The sequence below is a fragment of the Chiloscyllium punctatum genome, unplaced genomic scaffold, assembly GCF_047496795.1.
Source record: "Chiloscyllium punctatum isolate Juve2018m unplaced genomic scaffold, sChiPun1.3 scaffold_1002, whole genome shotgun sequence".
In the NCBI taxonomy this organism is placed as follows: Eukaryota; Metazoa; Chordata; class Chondrichthyes; order Orectolobiformes; family Hemiscylliidae; genus Chiloscyllium; species Chiloscyllium punctatum.
In genome coordinates, this window is record NW_027310736.1 from 1 (window position 1) to 7,961 (window position 7,961).

The following is a 7,961-nucleotide window of genomic DNA, read 5'->3' on the forward strand; positions in this document are numbered from 1 at the left end:
CCTCACTGTCAGATTTGATACATAATCCCCACATCTAAGTAAATAGAAGTATGATCTATACAATCTATCAAGGCCGATTTCATTTTAAGATCTGAACTGTCCAGTCCTGTCATCAGCTGGAACCATAGTAAGGACAAGTGGAGAGTATCCCATCAGAATGCTGAGGTGTGCCTTGTAGACAGGCTTACGAGTGCAGAGGTGAGTCACTCACAGCAGAATACCGAGCCGCTGACCTGCTCTCACAGCCACAGGACTGATATCGCTGATCAGTCCCATTTCTGGTCAGGGGTAAGCCCATGATGTTATACGGGGGGGGGGGGGGGTGGGGGGGCCGGGGGGGGAAGGGGGGGGTGGGGGGAAGTCAACAATAGTAATGGCTTGAATGTCATGAGGAGATGGTTCGATTCTCTCTTGTTGGAGATGATTATTGTCTGACAGTTAGTGTGAATGTTATCTGCCACTTAATTTCCTTCAAACATTTGTTTTCTCTCTTATCTCCCAATTCATTCTCAAATTTATTGATTTTTTTCAACCCCTCTGATCAGTGCAGTTATCTTTGTTTCAGAGTTATCTGTAAATCCCAGACACAAGTTTGACCAGTTTACATGGCAATTTCATTCATTTCACAACTTTTCCTCCATAGGTTACTAATTGGTCCTAAATCTGTTCCTTAAAAATCTCTTTGCCTGTTGTAAAGTCTGGATATTGTCTTTCACACTGAATATCTCATCATTCGTGTTTCCCAGTTTGTATCAGCATTTCGAACTTTAATTGTTCTTTTCATGTCAAAGCATCAGTAATCCATCCGCCCTGGTTTTTAATTCTGCACTCAGCCAACTATTCTGAGCCAGCAGCAATTCCTTCTCCTATTCACCGTATTTGTCACACGATCTCAGAGAGGTTTTTGACATTTGATGTTTTAAAGTGAAGATCAATCTTTGTTGAATTTGCTTCCACGTGTTTATCATTGAGACATTGTAAGTTCTCGCTCAAGTACTTTAGTTCCTGTGACCGATGCTGAAGTGCTCTCACCTGTTTGTATTTTCTTCAGCAAATTCACCATTTCAGCACAAAATTGGTTCACCACTTGATCAGCTTTTCCTTTAACTGTCATTATCAGCAATAGGCTGCTTGGGTTTGGCCTCAGTAATTGTGGAGAGTTTGGATAAGACCAACATGATCAGGAGCTGCAACAAGACACTCATCAATGACACTGTCCCAGTATCTCTCAAAAGATGAATTTGTTCCTTTGTTTCGTTGGAGAGGAAAGGGAATACTTCTCACTGAGAGATAAAACCTCTGTAACCTCCTGTAATCTGGCTAAATTCAATGGAGGTCAAGGAAATATTTCCTTATCTATCCTGAGGTACATTCTCTATTCTAGAAGGTTCTAGGAGAACATGCTGCTCTTCTATTGCATCTGGTTTATGGGTCCATTTCCAGCAATCAGTGCAATGTTGTTCCTGTGTTACATCTTGCTTCAAAAGAAACATCGGCTTTTGGACTTCACTCCCGCTCTCAGCATCTCTCAGTTTGACTTGAGGAGAGTGTCCTTTTGGGTGGAAATTTCTGCTCCCTTGAGTGGCATGGGAAATGGTAAGAAAATTGGGAAAATACAGAGAGAATGGAAAAATCAGGTCCTCAATGTTGGGAATAACATTTCCAGTTTTCCCAACAGTTCACACAGCAAATTCTCAATCTTGCACATGAGCGGTCACCATTTCATTTCCATGAAGTTGCATCTCATTATCAGCCCCAATCCCATCACTGTATGCAGCTTCCAGTTCTCCTCCCTGTCCCTGAGAAACTAGATGACACCAATTCAAACGAAACTCCATGGATGTCACTGCGGTTACCTGGCAACTGCAGCTTATTGCCTCCTTCTCCATGCCTTTGGACAACTCCATCTTTCCATCATTTCACCACATGCTCCATGGACACTGTCCTCTTCCACCCTTGATCCATGCAAGTGGGCATCACCAAACACCCAGCCTCAGCACATCATCACAGCTGCTTTTAGACAAAACACACACCTCGTCACCCCCTTCAGACTTCACTTTCGAGCTCAGGGATGCTAACGAGCTGCTTGCTTCTGCCAGTTACTTTGCAGACAGGGACACATATGAATCTCATACATCTACAAATGATGTATGTGCTGGCTCAGTCAAGCAGCCTGAACAGTGGGATTCTCCCCCAGAGCTGGTTTCTCCCAGGTACAGGGTGCTATAGGGTGCACCCATCTTGCTCTGATCGTTTCCTATCACCAGCCGGTAAACATCGGCAACTGAAAAGGTTCCCACTTCATCAACTCCATCAAAAGCTGATGACACCTTTACAAAGGCTCAGACTGAGGCAGAACAGAGACATGACACTGTCCATGTTTCCACCAGGGCCATAATGGAACTGATCGTAGACCTGTTGATGTTGGTAATACTGTCGAAAGAAGAAAGATTGAAAAAAAATTGGTCTTTATTCTCTAGAGTTTCAAAGAATAAGAAATGATTTCACTGAAAAATGCAAAATAGTTAAAGGGATAGACTGGGTTGATGCGGGTGAAACATTACCCCGAGTGGGGGGGGGGTCTAGAACCAGGAACAATTGAAAAATAAGGGGGATGCCACTTCGGTGTGAATGAGGAGAATTGTTTTTACTCAGAGCGTTGTGAACCTTTGGAACTCTCAGACTTCCAAAGAATTCTCCGCAGAAGGATGTGGAGAATCCAGATTTGAGTATGTTTAAGGGAGAGATTGATACATTTCTGGTGGTCACTAATATGGGGATAGGGTGAGTAAAGGACTTTTGAAATGTTCAATCAACTATGATCATACTGAAGGGCAGGGCAGTTTCAATGGGCTGAATGGCCATCTTTGGCTCCTGTGTTCCTGTGAGGCTTTGCTGCCTGGACTGCTCCTGTCGGGACTTAGAGTCGATCCAGAAAGGGTGTGCAACTTCATTGAGGAAGTTTCTGAGTAGGAAGATGAGGATCAGGATATTCACAAGGAGAGGTGCCCAAGGAAGCATGATAGAGCTATGTTTCATCAAACAGCAGAGGACCCAGAACTGATCCCTGCGGAACTCCACTTGTAACTGGACTCCATGCTGAATATTTACCATCTACCACCACTCTCTGACTTCGACCGGTTAGCCAGTTTTCTATCCAATTGGCCAAATTTCCCTCTATCCCATGCCTCCTGACTTTCCGCATAAGCCTACCATGGGGAACCTTATCAAATGCCTTACTAAAATCCATGTACACTACATCCACTGCTCTACCCTCATCCACATGCTTGGTCACCTCCTTGAAGAATTCAATAAGACTTGTAAGGCAAGACCTACCCTTCACAAATCCGTGCTGGCTGTCCCTAATCAAGCAGTGTCTTTCCAGATACTCGTAAATCCTATCCCTCAGTACCCTTTCCATTACTTTGCCTACCACAGAAGTAAGACTAACTTGCCTGTAGTTCCCGGGGTTATCCCTATTCCCTTTTTTGTACAGGGGCACAACATTCGCTACTCTCCAGTCCCCTGGTACCACCCCCGTTGCCAGTGAAGACGAGAAGATCATTGCCAACGGTACTGCAATTTCCTCTCTTGCTTCCCATATAATCCTAGGATATATCCAGTCAGGCCCGGGGGACTTGTCTATCCTCAAGTTGTTCAAAATGTCCAACACATCTTCCTTCCTAACAGGTATCTCTTCTAGCTTATCAGTCCGTTTCACACTCTCCTCTTCAACAATACGGTCCCTCTCGTTCGTAAATACTGAAGAGAAGTACTTGTTCAAGACCTCTCCTATCTCTTCCGACTCAATACACAGTCTCCCACCACTGTCCTTGATCGGACCTACCCTCGTTCTCGTCATTCTCAGGTTTCTCACATACGCATAGAATGCCTTGGGGTTATCCTTGATCCTATCCGCCAAGGATTTTTCATGCCCTCTCTTAGCTCTCCTAATCCCTCTCTTCAGGTCCCTTCTGGCTATCCTGTATCCCTCCACTGCTCTGTCTGAACCTTGTTTCCTCAACCTTATGTAAGCCTCCTTCTTCCTCTTTACTAGACATTCAACCTCCCTCGTCAACCAAGGCTCCCTCACACGACCATTTCTTTCCTGCCTGATCAGTACATACATATCAAGGACACGTCGTATCTGCTCCTTGAAAAAGTTCCACATTTCCACCACATCCTTCCCTGACAGCCTATGCTCCCAACGTATGGTCCTCAAATCCTGTCTTACAGCATCGTAATTTCCCTTCCCCCAATTGTAAAAACCTCCTTGTTGTGCGCACCTATCTCTCTCCATAACCAAGGTGAAAGTCACAGAATTGTGGTCACCATCACCAAAATGTTCACCCACTAACAAGCCCACCACTTGACCCGGTTCATTACCGAGTACCAAATCCAATATGGCCTCCCCTCTGGTTGGACAATCTACATACTGCGTTAGAAAAGCTTCCTGGACACACTGCACAAACACCGCCCCATCCAATCTACTTGATCTAAAGAGCTTCCAATCAATATTTGGGAAGTTGAAGTCGCCCATGACTACGACCCTGTGGCTTCTGCACCTTTCCAAAATCTGTTTCCCAATCTGTTTCTCCACATCTCTGCTGCTATTGGGGGGCCTATAATAAACACCCAACAAGGTGACTGCACCTTTCCTATTTCTGACTTCAGCCCATACTACCTCCAGAGGCAGATCCCCCTCAAACTTCCTTTCTGCAGCCGTTATACCATTTCTAATTAGCAATGCCACCCCCCCTCCTTTTTTACCACCCTCCCTAATCTTACTGAAACATCTGTAACCAGGAACCTCCAACAGCCATTCCTGTCCCTCATCTATCCATGTTTCCGTGATGGCCACAACATCGTAGTCCCAGGTACTGATCCACGCCTTAAGTTCACCCACCTTATTTCTGATACTCCTTGCATTGAAGTATACACACTTGAGCCCATCTCTGTGTCCGCAAGTAGTCCCTGTCAGTGCTACCTTCTCCACAGCCTCCCTACAGTCTTGGACATCCTGACACACAGCTAGCTTACTTGCTGGACTACAAGTCCGGATCCCATGCCCCTGCCAAATTAGTTTAAACCCTCGCGAAGAGTGCTAGCAAACCTACCCCCCAGGATATTGGTGCCCTTCTGGTTCAGGTGCAACCCGTCCTGTTTATACAGGTCCCACCTTCCCCAGAATGCAGTCCAATTGTCCAAATATCTGAAGCCCTCCCTCCTACACCATCCTTGCAGCCACGTGTTCAACTGCACTCTCTCCCTATTCTTTGCCTCTCTGTCACGTGGCACCGGCAACAACCCAGAGATGACGACTCTGTCTGTCCTAGCTTTTAGCTTCCAGCCTAACTCCTTGAGCTCTTGAATGACCTCCCCACCCCTCTTCCTACCCATGTCGTTGGTGCCAATGTGTACCACGACTTCTGGCTGCACACCCTCCCCCTTAAGGATTCTGAAGACACGGTCCGAGATGTCTCGGACCCTAGCACCCGGGAGGCAACAAACCATCCGAGAGTCTCGCCCATGTCCACAGAACCGCCTGTCCGTCCTTCTAACTAGAGAGTCCCCTATAATTAGCGCTCTCCTCTTCTCCCCCTTTCTAGAACACACCCACTCAAATGCTAATCACTTACCTTCCCGCCCAGCTATGCGCTCCAACCTCACTTCCGCTGCCCGCTACAGGTAAGTAATTTTGAAACAAACTGTCTTACCTTAGCTGTAGTCTCCCGGGTTCGCTTTTCCTCGGCCGCTGCTCCCACTCAAATGACCGTTGGTGATTAAAGGGTGAGTATTTATACTCACCGTTCTCCTTCCCGGCTGCCCCTCTGTTTGCCGTCACTTCCTCTGCTGCTCCCGCTCTTTTTGTGAAGAGAGAGAAAAAAAAACTCTGCTGCCCGCTACAGGTAAGTAATTTTGAAACAAACTGTCTGACCTTAGCTGTAGTCTTCAATGTGTCAAACTGCTAAATTGCCCTGAAAAACTTGGGCATCCTGTTGGGCAGCACCTAACCAGAGAGAAGCAGTGTTTTGTGCAGATTCTCTCAGCAGATCATTGTGCTATGAGGGAGAGGGAAGATGTGAACGCCCCATTGTGTACCTCCCAGCTTTTAATGACAATACACTCCCTCCGAAAGCTGAGAGATTGAATAAAACGTTGCCTGCAGAGATATGTGATATCATCACTGAACCTACCCTCTCACTGTCAAGGTTTGTGTAAATGTGGATGATTTGTGCAGGCCAGACCCTATCAGAATCCCTGAACATTGTTTTTATCCTTAGTGTTGTTAACATTAACCTGCCTTAGCTGTAGTCATCGAGGTCACAGTTCAGGATCCATAATTCTGATGCTATCTGCAGTCGAGGAGTTGGGTGCTTCTGAGAGAATGAGTAAGGCTTGGCCATGACAGCTTCTTTCTCCCTTGGGATATCTGAAAAGGCTGCTCACCTCTCACTAGCTCCAACAGCTGCACAGACAATGAAGCCGACACTTTGAGAATGCAAAGGAGCATATTCTTAGAGAAATGCACTGATGTGTCATCCCTGTCACCCATATGCCCTCAGTGCAGTTTTTAATTTCCTGTCAGTCTCAGTCCGATGTCTCAGTGCAGTCCGGCCTTCTGCTGCTGGGATAGGGGCAATGTTCTCTGTAGCTGGTCTTGTTAGCCTGGAAGACTTGGTTGGTCACCCAAATCAGGGATATTTGATTCTAGAGGGCCCAGGTTAGCTAAGATTGTCCTGCCGGGTTTCAGGTTCATCCCTCTTGGCTTGGACTTCAGTAGGTATTAGCATCGGAGGCAGGGGGGAGGTGAAGGGGCCGGACACCACTAGACTGTCCTGAGAAGCTGCGGGAGGTCTCATGTGGGACTCCTTCTCCTGTGGGTGTCTGCTGGCACCATCCTGTCTCCCTGAGAGGAAGAAGTATCTGGAATGAGGTTGAGGTCCCTCATCCCTCTTTGGCTTTGCCATTGATGCTGAGAGCTGATAGCTACACTGATGGAGTTCAGGCCTGTGTGTATAAGCAGCAGACACTTGGTGTGCAGGACCTGGGTTTCCAGAGCAGTCACCAGCCTGTCCATGGTGCCAGAGCTAGCATTGGTGCACTCATCCATCCTTGGATTCACTTTCCTGCCTGCTGCAGACAAGCTTGTATACTGTTGCTGGGTGTTTCTCTGCATGTTGCTGATCTCCTTTAATTGCTGAGAACAGAGGGTCATATTCTGCCTGGTGTTGTGCAGGTGCCTGGTCTCCAGTTCTCTCCTGACCAGTGACCTGGGACATTTCTTCCTCGGCCAACTGTGGGACAGCACAATGATGTGCTCACCAGACTGTGCTCCTATCTCGAATCTAGAAAGTGTACCCACTGAGATGAAAGTCTGAGCTGGTACAGGGTGCAGTGAAAGCCTTGCTGGGACATCCTCTGAGCACTCAGCAGCATCCTCTTCAGAGGTGGGGTTCGAACTGAAGCACTCCAGTCTGTGTCTCTTCTTTGTGGTGGTTTGCTGGGTCTCACAAGAGCCTGCATAAGAGAAGAAAGGGAACTAATTGTGTGAAAGGACGAAAGGTCGGTGCGTATTGAGAACGTGTTGGCGCTGGCAATAACGAGAAAGCAGCACAGCACGGCCCAATCAAACTGGAGGGGAAGTGGTGGGAAAGTGGGAATGTAACTGGATTAGTAATGCTGAACCCCAGGTCGGTCTTCTGGGGACATGGTTTTCAATCACACCATGGCTGTTTGTCAGGTTTGCCAGGGAGATTGGAGGAGCTGAATGTTATTTAATGAAGAAAGCCTGCAGAAAACGACAAAAGAGGGTTTTGGTAGTTCTCTTCCAGGAATCTCAAAACGTTAGTGTGTAAGTTCAGAAGGTAATAGGAAAGGCCAATGGAATGTTGCTCCTTATTTCAAAGGGAATGAAGTGTAAAAATAAGGACGACTTGTTAAAATGAAACTGGGCACCT